The sequence below is a fragment of the Pinus tabuliformis genome, chromosome 6 (assembly GCF_031772625.1).
Source record: "Pinus tabuliformis cultivar Carrire ecotype Pingquan chromosome 6, CPIR1, whole genome shotgun sequence".
Classification (NCBI taxonomy): Eukaryota; Viridiplantae; Streptophyta; class Pinopsida; order Pinales; family Pinaceae; genus Pinus; species Pinus tabuliformis.
The window spans coordinates 886,323,621-886,344,378 of record NC_142292.1 but is presented as its reverse complement, the minus strand read 5'-3'; the positions used below and the strand labels follow the sequence as shown (position 1 = coordinate 886,344,378).

At 34.8% G+C, this 20,758-nt stretch overlaps 1 pseudogene; it reads left to right on the top strand.

Moving 5' to 3' along the window:
* The first annotated feature begins 19,182 nt into the window (after positions 1–19,182).
* On the top strand, positions 19,183–20,161 carry LOC149261746 (E3 ubiquitin-protein ligase SIS3 pseudogene; annotated as a pseudogene).
* Positions 20,162–20,758: the final 597 nt, after the last annotated feature.

Below are 20,758 nucleotides of genomic sequence, written 5' to 3'. Positions count from 1 at the left end.
CTCATTTTATGTTTGTTGATGATGTACTTCTATTTGGTAAATTTATTTGTTGTGGAATAAAGATATTTACATCATATCATCTGTCTCTTTGGCAATGTTTTTGGGCTCTTCATGAACAAATCGAAATCCCTTTTGATTACATCTTTTCCCGAAGATGCGTTGGTTATGGAGATTGCAAGTATTTTTTGGGTTGAGTGTTCATCTCACATTGATGTTGGTTTCAAGTATCTTGGTTTTGTCCTCAAACCAAACAATTATGGGATCAAAGAATGACAGTGTGTGAGGACCTAACCTAGGTCTTCTAACTAAAAGTAATTTATCATTTAATTTAAACACAATAAGGAAAACATTATGTTTATAACAGAACAATGATTTGACAAAAACATAAAATTTGATTTTCAATGTATTAAAAATGGAAGGAATTTCAGTGGTAGCACTTTACATAAATAAAACAACAATTGGAAAAATACATGTTCCAATGCCTTAGTTTGGATGCTTTACATAAATAAACAATAATTGGAAAAATACATGTTCCAATGCCTTGGTTGGGATGCTTTTGACTCTTTGGATGCTTCTACTGGGCTACCCCACTGAATTTACCTCTCAACCAACTAGGAATGATTTCCTAGCCCACAAAACCTCCACAGCTTCCCTAGCCCTCCAAGCCCAAGTTCAACCAGTTGTAGTGGGTCAAATTTAGAACCAATACTCTCTAATAGATCCAAGTTTGAGTTTTCTCACTTTTCCCTCCATTCTATCTCTTCTCCTCTTCCACATTTCTCCTCCCAAAATAAAGTCCTCCCATCTAAAATAAAGAAATAGGATCTCCCCCCCTTCTTCTCTCATCCTCTTTCCCTTTATGTCTCTTCCTTTCATCCACCTCAACCACTTACCATTAATTCCATGACCACCCCCTCATCTTTTTATTTTAATATCTTCAATTTTCCTTACCATATTTTATCCAAAAGTAGATTGAAAAGACACATTGAGAATAGAAATATGGATATTTGATTTATAAATAAATTGAAGAAAATCATATCTTATGCAAAAGTAGAGTTGAAAAGACACCTTGGGAATAGAATAATAACAAATAATAAAAGTCCTATTAGTAAAATAAAATTACATATTCACAAGTTCAGGTTTATACTAATATTACTTAATACTTGCAAGTAAATATATGTAGGTTAATTAAAAACTAATCAAAATTAGCTTGATAGGATCAAGTAGGGCATTACATACACCCCTCCTTCAGAAAAATTCATCTCAAAGTTATAGTGAAAATGAAAGAAGTTTGACAATAAGGCATAACAAAATAGAGAGAGATATAATAGTCAAATTAAGTAAGTCAAACAATTATACCACTTCCCATCAAGAGTCTGCAACTAACCTATAGCCTCATATCCTTCCTAACCTACTTCCGCTCCCATCATATCCATCCGTTGCTATAATATACTAGGGAATCGGTTATACCGATCTAATCATTGATAAAACCAATATGGTGGAAGCATCGACTATATCAACCTAACTTCCCCAGCTCAAAACTATAAATCCTCATCACATGTCTAGGGGAGTGTGTCTATCACTTCCCTCCCATGATTCCAGGCTTGGAGGTTACACGGTGGGAACTGCCTCCACCCCTCCTCAAAACTAGGGTCAACACCCTAATATGGACCACACTATGGTGCTGGTTGGATACTTGTCATCGAATAATCCAGTCAGATAGTCTTATCACCTTCCGTTTACACTTTACCTATGTCATAATAGTGCATATCAAGTAGACACAAAATGTAATAGAGCAATGTACATCATACCATTCCTCTTGGATGTCTCAACATTCCCCCATCAAAAGAGTAGATCTTGGGTATCATATAGTTCTTTCCAATCTGCAGGTTAGTTCTCATTCATGCATATACATAACAACAAAATATATATAGATAAGTGATCTTAATCATCATGTTATTAAGTCTAGTATCCACGTGTCAATTTTGTACTACATAAGAACATACTGGAAATAAATATTACATTAGATAAATCATAATTTTGATAAGTCATTCATTAGATAAATCATATCCTCTTAGGTCATACATCAAACACCAATAACTTTGATAAGTTATATACTAGATAAATCATAACCAAGTAAGTCGTACATTAGATAAATTATACATCAAATATTTTAATAAAAAATACCTAATCCATCAAATGATTTATATAAGTAGTTTCATTTTTTCAATTAAAATGCATCAATATCACATAGCATTCATAAATAAAACAATGTGAAACTACAAATAATGCCTTAGTATAACTAGCTATATAAGTCAAAATGGGCATTACATATGCTCAAAAGTGAGGGTAGTTACGATGTCTCTGCATCCTCTCGAGTAGCAAATTTTGGGTTATACCTGTCCTATGGTATCTTATGAGTACTTTATATGGTATTATAGAGAATTTATGTTATTGTTATGTGATGGAGATTTTATTTATGACTAGGTTGTTGAGCTCCTATACCAAAAAATCTTCATTTTTTTTTGGCCCGGATATTTTTTGCATGCAAAATCCATTCACTAAGTCACACAATAATTGTTTGAGAAATATTATATATGTAAAAGATTATGTTAAATATTGGATATAGAAATCTTCAAAAGTGAAGTTAGTTCGAATGAGAGTATCACAAGGGTATCTATTTGCACATTCAAAGATTAGATTATCACTTTGTAAATTGCTACTTGGTTAAGTTTTTTCTTAAGCTCTAAAAAGTAAACACTCTATGCAAAACACAACTAGGGACAGAGAAGTGAGGCACAATTGAAAGCTAAACAGTGATAAATCTTGTCCATGGACTTGTAATAGTATACGGAGCACATTTAGAGACTCAGTGAATCATAATTAAACACTATGTAAAGAAATTTCTAATATTGTTAAAGCATACCCTTTGTAATGTTTGTGAAGCAAATCTTAATTAGACACTAGATGTGAACAACTACGAAAATAATATTCATGAACGTACATGATTGTAATAGTTTGTGAATTTTCTTTCTTAATATATTAATTTTGGGGTTTATAGAGTTTCCATTGTCATTTACATTCCATAAATCATTTGTATTGACCATCAATTATGTGCATTGGTGCCTATAATAATTGGCATCATTTATGTCTTGTTAGAATAGTAAATACCAACACTCTATATGGAACGTCATAACTTCTCACTCCATCCAACTTGAACAACCACTTCATTTTTCTTAATTTTTTTACTTTATTTTTACTGAACATTGTCTTCTCTGGGTCTTTTAACATTGTATTGGTAGCCTTCTAGTTAAAATGTTATGCATGACTTAATGCAATTTCAATCATGTGCTTATCACCCTTAAAACCTGATTTATCAAGGATTACACTAAATGGTCTCGACTTTTCTAGAAATTTCTTCCACTTGCCACTATTAATCGTGTAATTTTTTTTTTTGGAGCGTCATCTTGCTCTAAACAATCATTGTTAACTCAACAGACACAACAACTTTGGTGCAATATAGAGCCTTTTTTCTTTATTCCAACTTTTTTTATGAGACTTACTAGTTTCACAAATATCTTTCTCACAACCATATCACATGAACAACCCAACATGAAAATATTCTTGTAATGCTCTTAGTTTCCTTTTGAAATGATTCCGTATGTAATGCATATAGGATTATCTTGAACAAACAATAATGTCCAAAGGAATGGAAATTAAGTAACCATTATATGCACATGAATTAGAAATAATGTAAGGAAATAACATAGTGTGGTTGAACATAGCAAAGTAAATAGTAAGAACACTCATCCTTTTTTTTTGTAAATCAATGTTCTATTTATTCATCAGATAATAAGTACATCAGCAACAAAATTCAGGTAGTCTCACCCCAACTAGGTTTGTTGGCTGTCGTGATCATCATATGGAAAAGAAATAGAAAGACAACCAAAGATACAGTCCACAACTTAGGAGGCCAAAAGCACTCAAAAACACATAAAACAAGTATAATACTTGTAACCATGTTATTCATCTGAATTTATTGAAGCTAGGTTATCCGGGGTTGTTCCAGGGGGAGGTGGAGGGCGGAAAGAATATTGGACATGCTCCTCAAAGTGGGTCATCCAAGATTCTAGCTTCTCCACTTGCTCAGATAACAGGTTCTGGCCATGCCAAAGCACCATAACTCGCTCTTGGAAATGGCACTAGAAGTAGTGCATCTTGTCCAATGTGGTTATGAGCTCAACATATTCTTCTTGGCGTACTCGCTCGGAGTTTCCAAGTGACCAAGCATCGATTGAATCAAGTCTCTGCAATTTTCCAAACAACATCGATGGTCATCGCTCTGTCCACATCCCACACGCCTTGCCTTCCCTCGTCTGCCCAAAACTCTATGTTACACCACTCCACTCTACTGGTGAGGCTGTGAAATGCGTCCCCCACGACCAACCCTTGAGCCACCACGACCATGACCACCAATGGCTCCAGACGCCGCTCGACCTGGCTGAACAAAACTCTTGCCACCTCGCCTAGTTCCAATTTCCGCCCCTTCCACCACTGTCACTTGCATTGAAGACTCCTGCCCCCCTGTCCAGCCGAGCTAGGCTTCGACGAAGAAGAGGACCGATCACGATGAGGAACCATACGCATTTTTAGAGAACCAACACTAGTTCGAGGGGACAGAGAAAACCAATGAACTGGTATACAAATGACAACTTCAACCACCATATTTTTCCCTACCCACTTCGACTAGGCTACCAATAACCAAACCAACAATTTCCAACCGAAAAATTGGATTTGAGCCCATGCTTTGTCGCCCTCAACCCTTCATTGGTAGCTCACCGGTCTAGTCGCCCGAAAGCTTGTACACCCTTGGCGCAGAAACCACTAAGACATACAAAAACTTGAGGAAGAGTTGCAAAGGAGGGCGATTTGTTTTCCACGCAGACGCAGATGGGAACCCACCCGCTCGCAGTAGGACCACTGACTGGCCTGCACCACTGGAGGTTCCGCTCCTCTCTCATGCCAAGACACCAAATTCCACACACCAGAGAAGAAAGTGACCAATTTACAGACCCAAAATCTAGGGAGGGGACACTAGCGCCAGAGTCCCCACCTTTCCCAAACAAGAACTCCTTGCCTCTTCCACCTCCCGCTCACAGAATCCTAATCACATTCACCGAACTGATACCATACCCAGAAACACACACCACCCTCCATAAACCTTCGTCGTTCAGCTCCTCCCACTCGATTCAATGTTGATAGAGGTTTCACACAAATTTCCATAACACCTCCTATACACAAGTAGCTTTTAGAGGATGGGGAGGCTGATCCTCATACCGTCAGCTAGGTGGATTTCACAATTTCCCACATGTTACCTTTTGTGCCCGACTCCTCAGCCCCATCGGGGAAGTGAGAACACTTATGTTATTCAAGATTATCTATAGTAATTGTTTGAATTTGATTTATTCACCACTCATCCATTGTTTTCCAACATAAGCACCACCTCCAAGTCAGGCTATGAAGTGAGAAGGGTGAAGGATGAAGTGTGTAATCCACTAGATAACTTATGTCTACCATCCTTTGTTATGACTTGCTTCTTTTCCGCTTGCTAACCATTTATTGTTGTTGTCAAGTCAAATCCACACATTGTAGATTGATTGTGGCATCACATATTATCAATAAGTTTATTTATCTTTTAGGATTTTTATTTGATTCAATTAGCTTGTTTTATTTCATTTCATTTGTAGTATTTCCCTTCACTAATGTTACCTTGAAAAGGTCATGAATCTTTTAATCTCTGTCATGTTGTCTTTCAGAGACTTTATAATTCACTGATGAACTTATGATCACATATTCAATCTTTTCTCATAAATGATCCATCTCTAATTCATTTTATTAATATTTCTTTTAGATTCTTGTTTTGTAAATGCTACTAGGACCTTCTTATACTTAAATAACATAATCCTTATTAGGATCACACATGAGTTTTTCAATCTTATTTAATCAATGGTATATAACTTAACTTCTCTTTTCATTTAACTAAGTACCAACTTTTATTCATGATCCTCATACTTATTCATATAAATTGTCATCTCTTTTATTTTATCTAACTTAGCACACTTTATTACACCTTCCTTCTCATCTAAAGTGATTATTATTATCCTAGAATGTTCCACATAAGTGCCACATTGATGCTTATTATAATAAGCATTTATTAGTTATTTTGAAAAGTTTGTATACTTTGTTGGTATCATCTATCCCATATTGAACCTTGTAGTGAAGGAAATGTTATGCATCTTGTATGAGGACTCATGTAAACTAACATTCCAAACCTAAAGATATGCTTTCATGTCCACGAATTCACATTCATTGATGATATTAATACATCATTTTTCGAGTATCTCTAATCATGCATTAATCAGTTACAAATTTCATTCCCTTTTAGACTTTCTCAGGTAACCATGTTTTAAATCAAGGGGAAATTTCCATCTATCATTCATGGAAAAATTTCATTCCTTAATCAACCATAAGAGGTTCCTTCCGTAACTCTTTTGTTCTAACACAAATTCTCCTTAGAAATTTATTTTCCTCATTGCAAATATAATATAAGTTGTTGTCACCTAAAGGAAGCCTAAATTAATATTTAGTCTTAGTTTTCCATAAGTTTTCCATCAATTCCCTACTATTTACTAGTGTAAAATAAACATGAAGGACATTAATTTATTCATACTACTACAACACTTGTGTTGAATGAATTTACGTGTTTCCAAGTTAATCTTTTTGATATATACGAAAAATGTAACACACATAATACCACTACAATTTTGGAAATTGTTTTTCTTTTCATTTTCTTTGAAGGATATATGTATAATTATCAAAGAGAATGATCAACTTATATTTTTAATCCCTTGGTATTATAATGGAATGATTTTTTATTTTTTATTTTTTTACCAATGTTTGTCTAGATCATAATATCCATGTTGATTATAATGAGACCCTTCTATCTAAACTTCTCATTTATTAATAACATGTTATTGTTTCCAATATACTATGTTTAAATTATTGATAGCTTGTATATTTAAATCTCATATTCTTCATTTTCAATTTACTTTCCATTATATGAATTTATCTAGGTAGGTATGATTAACCCATTTTTACACAATATATACATACATAGACTAATATATACACCCATCATGTTAGTAGATTTTGTTGTACCCATGACATAACTGCAATTTACTTGAACATGTAAGAACTAAAGTTTGTTAATGATGAAGTGATAAAATCAAAATCTAGAAAATCACAAAAGTTAGTGCAAATGTCTTAAGTATTTGTAAATTTTGTTTCAAGATTTTTTTTTCCTTTTTTCCTTTAATAGGCACTTAACCCTATAAGAGGCTACAACCTCCTTGGACAAATAGTTGGGTTTTATTTGATTCCAAAGTCGATAATTCTTCTATCTGAAATTTCTGCCACAACTTGCTTAAATTTTGGTAGGTACTAATCTTTGTAAATCCACATACTTCCATATTTACTCCTATCTAAATTTATGCAAAGAATAGTAAACATATTTATTTACCTAAGTGTAAAGAATGTCCCAAGGAACTCTGCCATTGATGTATATGGCATTCCAACTATTTAATTCTCATGGGTGCAGTAGTTTAACATTATGAAGATGATTATTTATTTTTGTATATATATATATTTTGTATGGTTAATTTATTATTTTATATATGTAGTGAGTTGTAAACCCTTCTACATCTATATGTGTAAAACTTCAAAAAATTTCTTGCATAAATTTGTATAAGCAAACTCAACTTGTATAAACATTTATGGCTCAAGTATATATAATTTTGAAAAATATGACTAAATATAAATATACAAAAAGTTAGACTTGTATCTTTCTAAATACACAATGTATGTGAAGATAATGTTGAATCTTCCTTTCCAAATAGACCACAGGGCCCTATAGATACAATATATATTCTTTCTTTGTTTTGCATGTAGGAGATGGGTCTTTCTTTGTTTTGCATGTAGGAGATGGGTGAAGCATAACTAGAAGGGTCATACTTTAATGATTAATAATTTAAATTAATTTAATTCAAATATATTTTTTTAAATAAAATATACATAAAATAAATAAAATATGATCAATTAGAATGAAAAGAATAAAAATATTATAAAATAAAATGATAATCAAAGGAAATAAATATATAAGAAAAATATAATAGTAAATTAAAAAAATATAGGCAGTTGGCTCTCATGCAGGTCATGCCTTGCATGAGGCCCACGTTCCTCTCTTGCTCTCCTTCATAGGATACATAAAACCATCCTTTGGAACTTCAATTCCCCTTTCACTGATTCCACTTCTATCTTTTTTCCCCTGTTGGGTTCTCTTGCGGGTCATGCCTTGCATGAGGCCCACGTTCCTCTTTTGCTCTCCTTCATAGGATACATAAAGCCATCTTTTGGAACTTCAATTCCCCTTGCACCGACTCCATTTCTGTGTTTTTTCTCTTGTCTTTTTGCTCATGGTATCCAACAGGAACTATGGTTGTTTCCCTTTTTTCTTTGGGCTAGAAAATTTATTTAAGAGTTTATGTTAAGGGGAAGATTTGAGTACTCAAGAGAACAGAGTTTGCTAGTTTTAAGTACATTAGTGGCTTATTAATGGCTTGGTATGGCATTTGTTCGATTCATTAGTATACCTAATAAATTCATTAGTATACACACTTTTTAAAGAGTATTTGTCTTATTAGTCCCTGCCATCTGGCAGGGGCATGGGATCTAGCATGGCAGGGGCATGGGACTATAGTAATCAATTTGAAACTTTCTAGCATTTCTTTAAGCTGCTTATCCCGATGAATAACCATTTGCTATCGAGAATATCCAAACTTTTTTAACACTACTCCATTCCATGGTCTTATTTGGCCTCTTCTCGAGGCATGGAGGCAGAAAGCATAAGTTATATCATATTTTCACTTCACATTTATAAATTTAGCTTCAAACTAATGTCAGCATTAAATCCCAAGCATTTTATGTTAATCATATTTAGTATAATAAAAAACCACCACCGCTACATGTAGGGCTGCCACCACCGCTTGCTGCCATGACTCTGAGGTGTCAACTCACAGGTGTTATACAATACTCTGTTCTTCTGTTTACATGACACCTCTTTTGTTCTTATGTTTATAATTTCTAATTTCTATTAGGTTGTAGTTGTTCTAACACTGTGGGCTTTGGGCTTTGGGTGATCTCTGTTGAACTGACTTCCGAAAATGAATAACGATTCTTTTGTTCTTATGTTTATAATTGGTTGTAGTTGTTCTAACGTTGTGCGTTGTGGGTGATCTATTATCTATGCTGAACTGATCTCTGATGCGCTGTGGGTGATCTCTGATCTGTGCTAAATTGACGCTCAAAAATGAATAACGATAGACTATTCAGCCTCAGTGCTCAACTTGAGTTCATAGACTGCTCAGGCTCAGGTTCAGCCTGAGTTCATAGATTGCTCAGGCTGAATTCTCAACGCTTGTCCTTGTCCTTCAGCGAGAATGAAACAATAGAATGTAGTAATAGGCACACCCACATCTTTTTGGAAAGTGTGTTGAAACATCTAGTCTCTTCAAGGATCTTCAAGGATTTCTGTCAGGTATTTTGCATTTTCTCTGCAATTCTCCATAATCAATTTGTATCCCTGTAGCATCCACAACAATTTTAGCTCAATAAAGCCTAGGAATATGATGCTACAACAATTTTAGGTCAATTGTTGTGAGTAAAGCGTGTCAGCATTCAGACAATATTTTCAGACTTCAAAGCTGGTTTCCTACTGAATTAGTATGAAAATGAATTTTAACAGCGGTAGCATAATTGTTTTGCTACAGAATTAAACAGAGAACCTTTAAACTTGTTTTGCTACAGAATTACAGAATTAAACAGAAGTGTTGATGCTACTTACTATAGACGATGCAAGGCCAAACTAGATGCCTGTCAAAGTTGCCTGCGGGAACCGAGCAACTTCTTCCATCTCTAGATGATGCAAAGTCGAACTGGAAGCGAATAACATAAACTATTTATTGTACAATGAAGCAAACGATAATATAATTAGCATAGTTTGGGGTGGAAACACACATTATGTTGGCTATCCATCTACTTGGGCTGTAGAATGCCCCTGTCAACACAAATATCATTCTGCCATTCTCTATTCACCAGAATGCAATGCAGACAGAAGAATTTTAGCCAATTTAGTTAGCCCCAATTATTACATAATAGCCTTATTGTTTCAGTACATAGCATCTTTATGCAACTAATTAGTCTGACAATGAACATTTATTAGAAATTCAAAGATAAAAGAAGTATACTAAACAGTACCAGTGCCACTACTCCAGTAAGAGCACTCAGCCTGAGGTAGTGTAGTATTCATTATGTCTTTCTTGTCCATTAAGTTCTCCTAGTTTCTGCATCCGGGCTGGGAGATGAAATGAAATGGACCTGGGGCTGGGAGATGAAATGAAAAGGACCTGGACCTGCTTGCTGGTTCAACCTTGCGATCTGAAGAGGGGCGGAGCCACGAAAAGATCTGGCTATGGCACGAAGAGCTTATGGACGAATTCGCTAAAGTACAAGTGGAGCGTTAGGAAGGAACAAGGCAACCTGTCAGCTCTCTTCTAAACAAACGTGTAACGTTACTCAATGACATTTGTCAAAATGCATGTCGAAATATTATCGTAGATTGAATGCACTTTATTTAGTAAGCCTAGAATGCACTTTAGATTCACTTTATTTAGTGGCATTGTTTACCCTTTAGGTTGAAATTGTTTGTTTGTTTGCTTTTTTTTTGTGGCTCTAAAGCTTTGTCGGTCCCCATTTGAGCAGTAAGGCCATGGAAGGCAATTTCTTAGTTGCAAGGCATCGAAAAATATCTTCAGTAGTAACCTTAACGCTGCCTGTAGCAGCCTCTATCTCCTCCACGCACTCCTTCAAGCCTAAAATCTGCCTTTTAATTTGGCCTCTTCTTTTTGTTTCAAGGTTCTTGCATATCAGCTATAGATAGAGATTCAAAGCCCTATTGGGATAAATATGTTGTAAGGTATTTGAGTCTAGACTCCAAGGCAACTCTGTCTTGGTAACTGAAGGGGTCTTGCTTAATATCATGAGTTCTGATTGAATCTCACACCTTATACCCTATACTTATTGTCCTCTTATTTTTAATTTTTTATTATAGCATGATGCTTTGTTGTTATTATTTGGGGACCTTTGAAAAATTTGTTGATTCCCTTATTTTAACTTCTAATCTAGAATTAGCGGCAGAAACAGTTGTCCACTTTCAATTTAAGGTAGGTCAGTTATTCATGGTCAACTTGTCACAAGCTGTTTTCTGGAATCTTTATTTCACACTTGAACACCCTCTTTTAATGCTAAATACGGTTAAATATAAGGGTATTTACTTGTTTTCTTTAACATATAACAGTACATGCTATCTATTGGCGTGCTTTTGATAACTGAGGCAGGGGTCATTGCCGATGTTTTCTTCAATAAGAACTGGGAAGAAGTAAGTGTAGCTGTTATATGCATTTTTAGCATTTTGTTGACAACACGCATAATTGGTAAAAATAAGGCATATCACTTGTATGATACTTATGCTTTATATGTTTTGGTATAAACTATCATGTTGTTTTTATTTGATCTGCAGGGTTTTCCAGAGGATCCTACAGGACAGTTTGACCAAGCAAAAAACTTTGTTAGAGAAAACTTTGACATATGCAAGTGGATTGGCTTGATTTTTCTTATTTTGTAGGTAATCAAATGTACGGTTTGTAGTCTGCAAGGTCATGTTTGCATTGGAGCATAACTGAACTGCCTTGCTGCCTTTTTTTGATGGTTTTAACTTGGAGCATATGTATTCCTCGAAATCTTATATTATGTAAATGCATTTGATTTCAAAACATGAATGCTAGTGTCCAGGGATGTTTGAAATGGTTCTATGTTGGTTGCATAGGTGATGATGAATGTATTTCCGATTTCGTGACCACATTCAAACGATGTTCCCTTATATATTGTAGAAGGCTCTATGCTTGTTCTATATGTTTTTGAGGTGTGGCCTTGGGCCCTATGCTCTGTCAGTGGATTGATATACATTTACAATGATTGATCCTGCTGTCAGGGTATTTACTTGTTTTCTTTAACATATAATAGTACATGCTATCTGTTGGCCTGCTTTTGATAACTGAGGCAGGGTCACTGCTGATGTTTTCTTCAATAAGAACTAGGAAGAAGTAAGTGTAGCTGTTATATGAATTTTTAGCATTTTGTTGACAACACGCATAATTGGTAAAAATAAGGCATATCATTCGTATGATATTTATGCTTTATATGTTTTGGTATAAACTATCATGTTGTTTTTATTTGATCTGCAGGATTTTCCAGAGGATCCAACAAGACAGTTTGACCAAGCAAAAAACTTTGTTACAGAAAACTTTGACATATGCAAGTGGATTGGCTTGATTGTTCTTATTTTGCAGGTAATCAAATGTACGGTTTGTAGTCTGCAAGGTCATGTTTGCATTGGAGCATAACTGAACTGCCTTGCTGCCTTTTTATGATGGTTTTAACTTGGAGCATATGATTCCTAGAAATCTTATATTATGCAAATGCATTTGATTTCAAAACATGAATGCTAGTGTCCAGGGATCTATTTTAATAAACTAAATTTTCAATCAAGGTTAAAAAACCTATTTATCAAAAACAATCTTTTATATCTAAAAGAGTTATTGTTATGATATCATGGCCAAGAACTAGTAGAACTGTTATCTGTTCATTAATCAAGACTTGCTTGAACTTTTATGTTTATTAGAAATTGCTTCAGGCCTTCTCTAGTATGAAGGCATTAGAAAGGCGCGAGGAATTTGTTGGCATTAGAAAGGTGATGATGAGAATAAAAAGATAGACTCTTCTTTCTGTTTCAGGGGTTCTTGCTAGCTAGCTATTTCTAACTTCTAAGATGATTAGAATGAGGGTGTTGTCTTAATCAACAGAATGATATGATTTACTTTAATAGGTTGCCTCACCCAAATTTAACCCATCTTGTATTTGCTGAAAGTGGTATGTGCCTGAGTTTCTTCTCTAGACAAATCTCTTATCTCATTAAATGAGATTGACAGTATGCTTATCATTTTACATTACATATAAAGATGCACATCAACATAACTAGATATCAGATGGTTGGCTCAGTTGGCAGTATTTATTGTTTCTGAGATTGATCATTAGGTGGCATGCACTGTTTCTGCTCCAGTGCTTGTTGCAGGCTCTATCCATCTCTGTGATGTTTGAACTAATAGATGTCTTACATTAATGCAAGATATAAGTTCACATAACAAAAAAGGTAGCGCCTACCTTTTTTGGCCTATTTCTTCTCATATTTCTCTTTACCCTGAAATATACAATTTTAGCTCCATGAATAGTTATTTGTTTCAGAGCTTGTTTTCATTCCAAATGGGGCATGTTTTTATCTTATGATCTAAACTTTTGTTTCTTAGCATCGTTTCCTGTAAAACATTACCAATTTGGCTCTTAAAGGAATATATAGATGATACAGAGGGTTTCATAAAAATTCAACTTGTAAGCCTCAATGTTTGGTTTGAGTTTAGGTTGTATTGAATCTTTCAATTGCATAAATCCTTCCATTCCAGGTTCTTGGCATTGCCTCATATTCCCCCACTTGGCCAGGGGTTGCAATTTGGCAAGATAATAAGCATCTTTTCTGTTAGGTGTTTGGCTCAGTACACTTAGGAATGGTTTTAGTATTGCTTTTATATTTTATTGACTTTATTTTGAAGTGTTTCTAATTTTTAAGAATGTCCCTCAACAGGGTAATGTTTGGAACCAGCTGATACAGTTTGAACTATTGCTCACAACTACAACTTTTGTTGTTGCTATATTTGGAGTTGTAGCTGGAGTCTTTGGCATGAATATTCCAATTGATCAGTTTGAAGAACCTAAGGCTTTCAAGTGGGTTCTGATAATAACTGGAGTTACTGGGCTCATCATTTTTTGTTATTTTCTATGGTTTTTCAAGCATCGACGGTTGATGCCACTGTAAGATTCTGTATTATATCCTAGTTAAAAGCGTGGAAAATTATTTATGGGGAGGATAGTGTCTCAGACTGGTTTTCTATATTGATAAATGTGAAGTGAAGTAATATATTGGATTTTGGAAGAGCAACGCGGTTTAGAACAATTCCTAGTTGATCTCACGTTTTTTAAAATTAGCCGTGCTACTGAACTGAAGTCTCAGATATAAAATAAAGAATTGAATGTAGGGTTGCTGCACACTGCAATTCTTCAAATTCATGAGGGTCAAACAGAGAAGCTTGTCATCCTCATTATTTAGTTTTTAGGTCAATATTCTTCTTGGTGCATTTGTATTACAAAGAATAACTAAAGTCTTATTCTGGCCTTTAATCAACTAAAAATTGATTCTTCCAGCAGACTTTGGTTCACCCTCGAAGACATTACCTGGATGCGTTCGGCATTTTTTGTTAGTCTTCATGGACATTGGATACCAGTCCTCTAATTTCGGGATATGACATGATGGTGTATAGAACCTAAAGTTAATGCCAGAAGAAGCAGTGTCATGCATAGCAGTTTAATGCCTTTGTTTTTAGCGGATGGGTAAACAACTAATGGTTCTTTTTCGAATATTCTTATCATGAATGGCAAAGAAACCTTGACCCTGTACAACATTTGCTTGAGCAACTACCCCACTCAATGCACAGGGACTTGCTGCCTCACAACTTGCCTTGTTTTATGTGAAGTGGAATATATTTTCCAATAAGCGTAGGCATGTCTCAAGTATGCATTCCTATTCTTTTATCATTTTTTTCATGATAAAACTACTTTCTCCTTTTATACTTACAATTTACTTGTATATTATATTTGTACCATTTTTTTTGTATTTACTCTTTTTATATATAAATATATAACTTTATGATATTTCTATATTCATTTTAGTGCTCTTCCTCTATATATATATATTATTTTATACTTACACTATTTTGTATTATTTCTTAATTTTTCATTTTTTGTGATGCTAAGTTTTGGGGATGACAAGAGTATTTGGATGCTATATTAATAACATAATGTCGTAATTCTAACACAATTTTTATTTAGGTAGACAAAGATCAAGAAGTTTCAAGCATGAGCGAGTTATAGAAAACTAGATTTTTATTAAAGCAAAATTAATTCCATTTATGCACATCCATTTATACATTGATTCAAATGTAGTATTTTCCACTAATTACTAAAGCAACTATTTAGCGATTAGATTGAACCACTTGTGAAGAAATTAATAAATTATTGCATAAGAATAAAGATGAAATGTAACTAATTTATTTAATTTCAAATTTGATTAGATCCCTCGGTAAATCAAAGTTGAGAATGTTACATATTATAATAATATTTTACCAATCTCATGCAACATTGGAGTTCCATACTCTAATAATATTTTACCAATCTCACGCAACACTAGAGTTCCCTGTCTTACATCACATCATCTTATTTTGGTAATGTCTTTTAGATTAATCACATAATGTGATTAATCCAAAAGACATTACCAAAATCGGTATGGATCACAAAAGTCTAAAACCTTACATCATCTTCTTAAACAAAAACATTGTTGTTTGTTTTTTTAAAAGTATTCTGAACAAAATATCATCAATTTAATTGAGGTTTTCATTGTTGGTAAACTTTGAATGACTTTTACCAACATTTATTTGTCCACAATTGTGTCCCAAGGTTGCATTTTCAGGTGCAACTGTAAAATAAATATTTGTCGACTAGCTTTTGTTTCTTTTCTCAACAAGATTTAATTGTATAAAAAAAAGAAACAAAGTCGATTAATTTTTTGCATAGACACATTGAAGTTTCTAAACCGAGGGGAACACACAAGCTAGACACTTAAAAAAATTGGACAGAAGGTCTTCTAGAAGCATAATTTGGAGTAGGTAGTCGAGAGGAGAAGAGAATGAGGAACAAGTCAATCATCTTCTCACACAGTTCCAAGATGAAAGTGTTTTGCAACTTATTCTCAACTCCCACAGATCGGCCAAACCCTTAAATTCATCGTTGAATTTAGATGTTGGATGCTTCGATTATATTGGATTTGACGATGAATTAGCCCACTGATATTCCATGCTCAAAGCTTGTTATGGAATCAGCGCACAAAAAGATAGAAAAGATAGATGAACGCCTTAGAAATAAGCCTCTTCGAGGGGGAAACCTCCTTTACATTACACAAATGAACAATTCTTGGATGATACAAATGACAAGACCTCCTTTCTATATATAGGATTTTATGGGTCATAATATAATCAAAGCCGACATAACAATAATAATGTAAGGGCACAATAATAACAATAGTGGGCTTCTATGGGGCACAATAATAACAATATGGGGACTACATGGGCACAACAATATAATAAGGGGGTTGTACTAATAACAATAAGGGATTACACTAGTAGTATAGGGGCCTAACATGCCCTTCTCCTTCAAAAAGCGTTGTCCTCAACGCTTGAGTAGTTCTTGACGCTTCTGTACAAAATTATTCTCCTCCCATGTGGAATCTTCAGCGGGTAAGTTCTTCCACTTGATGAGATACTCTAAAATTGATTGATTTCGTAGTTCTTGTTTCTGTGAATGCTTCAGGTTCCAATATGATTTTTACTCCTTCGTAAAGTTCTAACAATATTGTTTGAACTGGAATCTTTTGCAACTTTTGAATGAGTGGCCACACTTCTTCATCCTTTTTCCATTCATCCCTTGCTTCATGTATCCAATCTGGTTGGATAATAGAAATAGCACAAAACAATGCTTCCACATCCTCATCCATTTTTGAGAGTGCATCTGCAACGAAATTTTGCTTTCCTTTTCTATAGATGATGTCAAAGTCATAACCCAACATATTCGCGACCCATTTTTTCTGTTCTTCTAAAGATAATATTTGTTCTAAAAAGTATTTAAGACTATCATGACCCATTTTTACCTTGAAATGTCTTCCCATTGGGTAAGGTCGCCATTTCTTAAGTGCATGTAGTATTTCCAAGACTTCCTTCTCATAAATAGCTTGCTTGAGATGTAGCGGTAAAAATACCTAATCACCTACATCAAAACATTTTTCACTACGATGTTGATCTACCCATTGTTTCATTTGATTTTGCGCCAAAGTGGCCTTTTCCTTTAAAAGTTGGAGAACTTGTTGTTGATGCTTGATGTGATCTTTCACTACTTGAACCTTTTTCTTCCTAATATATCTTTCTATCTCGACAGTTTGAGGAGTGGTAATTTCTTCCAATGCTTTACAAGATATGGTCTAATTCATTTCTTGACGCTTGTTGTGATCTTTCACTTCTTGAACATTTTTTTTCTTGATATGTCCTTCTATCTGGGTAGTTTGAGGAGTGGTAATTCCGGCCAAAGCATTAAAAGATATGGTTGGATTCATTTCTTCTTTCTTGATGAGATCTTTCACTTCTTGAACCTTTTTCTTCTTGATATGTCCTTCTATCTTGAGAGTTTGAGGAGTGGTAATTCTTGCCAATGTTTTACAAGATATGGTCGAATTCATTTCTCTTTTTTTGGGGGTTGGGTCCTGGCGTATATCCTCTTCTTTTGATGTTTATTGGTCCTTTTCTTCCTCCTTTTCATACTCTATGTAAAATAATTTCTTTTCAGCACACTTATGACCTTTAGTGCATTTTCTATCACAATTGTAACAAAGCCTTTTTTCTCTTTTCTCTTCCAATTGTTGTGGTGTAACCCTTGTAGGTTGTGGAAGGCTAGGAGAAACAACACTTCCATCTTTATAGTTGTGAGGGGTAGAACTCCTTGTTGCCATAATTTTTCTTTCCACTTTGTAACAAAGCCCTTTTTTTCTTTTTTTCTTCCAATTGTTGTGGTGTTTCTCTAAAGAAGGTGTTGCTCTTTGTATTCTCATAATGTCCTATAATTTCCTCCGTAAAAATTGACCACGTATCAAGTTGTTCATGAGAACAAAGCCCTTTATACCATAAAAATTGATTTGGTTCTAAATAATTAGATGCAATACATACCTTTTGCAACAGTTGTACACCATGTAGATCAAAATATTTCTCCATCTGTAGTATCCAATTTACCGGATCCTTGCCATCAAACTTCCTCATCTCGCTTTTTTTTTATTTTAGGAGCTCAATCTTGAAACGATTGTAACTCTGTAGTTTTAGATCCTCCAGTTTTGAAATCGTGACTTGCAGTAGTCCTCTGTGTCCTTTTTCCAATGCCACCAGTCCGATCGAATTTAGATTCTCCAAAAAAGAGTTATGCACAATCTCCCAAGATGACCTGATTATATACCTTTTCAGAAGAGAGAACTTGTATGAAGTGCCACGTGTCACTGTTTTGACCTTAGGATCTGAAAAATATACACAGGAAACTAAAGTCCGTCCTCTTTCTGTAACTTCTTACGAAATTTCAATCTAATGCTCAAAACAAAAGTTATGACTATTTTCCCCAGGTCACATGTTTGGAATGTAATTCAGGAGTCTACAAAAAGGCCCAATTCCTCAGATCATATCTCCGCAAATATAGCACGAGAAACTCTGAAATTTGGACCCAAGGTTCAAAACGATTTCAACCCAAATTGGTTTTTCTTTTAGCATCTAAAACATCGCAGAGAAAAAGTTATATCGCAAATGTCACGATGATCTGTTTGGAGCAGCAAAACCCTAGAATCCAAAGCTCTGATACCAAATGTTATGAAACCAGCTCACAAAAATATAGAAAAGATAGATGAACGCCTTATAAATAAGCCTCTTCGAGGGGGCAACCTCCTTTACATTACACAAATGAACAATTCTTAGATGATACAAATGACAAGACCTCCTTTCTATATATAGGAGTCTATGGGTCATAATATAATCAAAGCCGACATAACAATATTAATGTAAGGGCACAATAATAACAATAGTGGGCTTCTATGGAGCACAATAATAACAATATGGGGACTACATGGGCACAACAATATAATAAGGGGGTTGTACTAATAACAATAAGGGTTTACACTAGTAGTATAGGGGCCTAACAAAGCTCCTCCTCCTGTATTCTATTTCTACAGCTTCTTCTTCCTCCCAGTAAGAATTGACTTTAAATGGAATGGGATTGGATCTAGGTTTCCAACAAAGATTTGTGTGATTCTGCAGGATAATTATGGTTCTTTCAACCCTTGTCTTAATTCTCTATCCATTTCTATGGGCTTGGATTATAATTGGAAGCATATGGTTCACCATTGCAAGAAATTGTATACCTGAAAAAGGTCAAAAATGGGGCTTCTTAATTTGGTTGCTTTTTAGTTTCTGTGGACTTATTTATATTGCCTTCATTTCTACTCAGAAGTGGTTGATGCAGAGGTAGGCACTTCCACAATGGGCACAAGGGTTTCCTATTTAATAATTTAAGGTTTTTTTGGTTTATCTTATCAAAGTGCTTGATTAGGCATTTGAAGCTGCTGGGTAGGAGTTGTAGGGCATGGGACAAGCCACTGGGACATACCACCCTTGCCTTTACTTGACACTAGCATAGAGGGAAGCAGTCGAAGCACTTATTCAGGAGCTTCCAAAATTCCGTATGAAGGCAGTGCCTACAGACTGTAGTGAGTGCCCTATCTTTGTTGAGGAGTTCTGTGTTGGGATTCAGGGACGTGGGTTCCCATGTGCACATAATTTTCATGTAGAATGCATTGAGGGATGTATGCGCCTTAACATAAAATGGCCTCGTTGTCGTTGTTCTGAGTTTTCTAATCTGGACCTTAGTGCTCTGGCAAACACACAATGACCTCAAATTGGGGACTCTAGTAGATCTTCTCAGGCCTCGACAAGAAGTTTCACAAGTATGCCTAGTAGTCGTTACATAAGAGCTCAACCTAAGGGGCAAAGCAACCTCATGCATTTACAGGAGTAGGATATGCTCCATACTATTAGGGTGCAAAACTCAGTTCACATTGAAATGAGTATAGGTAAAAAGGGAAACTAACCTGGTAGAGGGTTCAATTACAACTAATTTGGAGTCCAACCACTTAGATAATTCGAGACACCTTTCAAATGAAATTCATGCAGGCATACCAATTTCTTTCTAGTCCTCTACATATCAATAAATTATCAAACATGGTTATAATGTACTGATTTCTTCGATCACTGTCAGGAAACTCAGATGATATGGAAAAGATAAAATTTCAAGGGTGATTCGGTGCTCAGAAAAGTTGTGATAGGGAAACTGTGCATATTTTAATGGGAAATTACCAATATTTAGAAGGAAATCGCTATAATGACTGAATAATTTCGATTTCAAGAATGATGGTCAGCTTCAAAGCATTGATGGACAAAAAAAATAAAATTAAAATGCTTTCAAACAACTCTCCAAAATAACGCTCATATCATTTACAAAGATTTTCCTACTAGCACCGGCGTAGAGAATTGAAGTCTTTAGCATCCGATCTAGCACTCAGAAAGAAATAATGTGCCCCATCAAGCACATAAAGTATTTCTAGTCTTTGAATCCACTTGTGTGGGTTTGTTCTAAGGGTGGGTTTTCTACATTAGATAAGTTTATTTTCAACTGAAGAATTTGAGCTGAGAAAAACCTCCATACAATTCAGCAAAACCTCCATACAACTCAGTAGCAATCAACTATAATATTGGCAAACGTCTGGGACCTTGATCGAGCATTTTAGAAA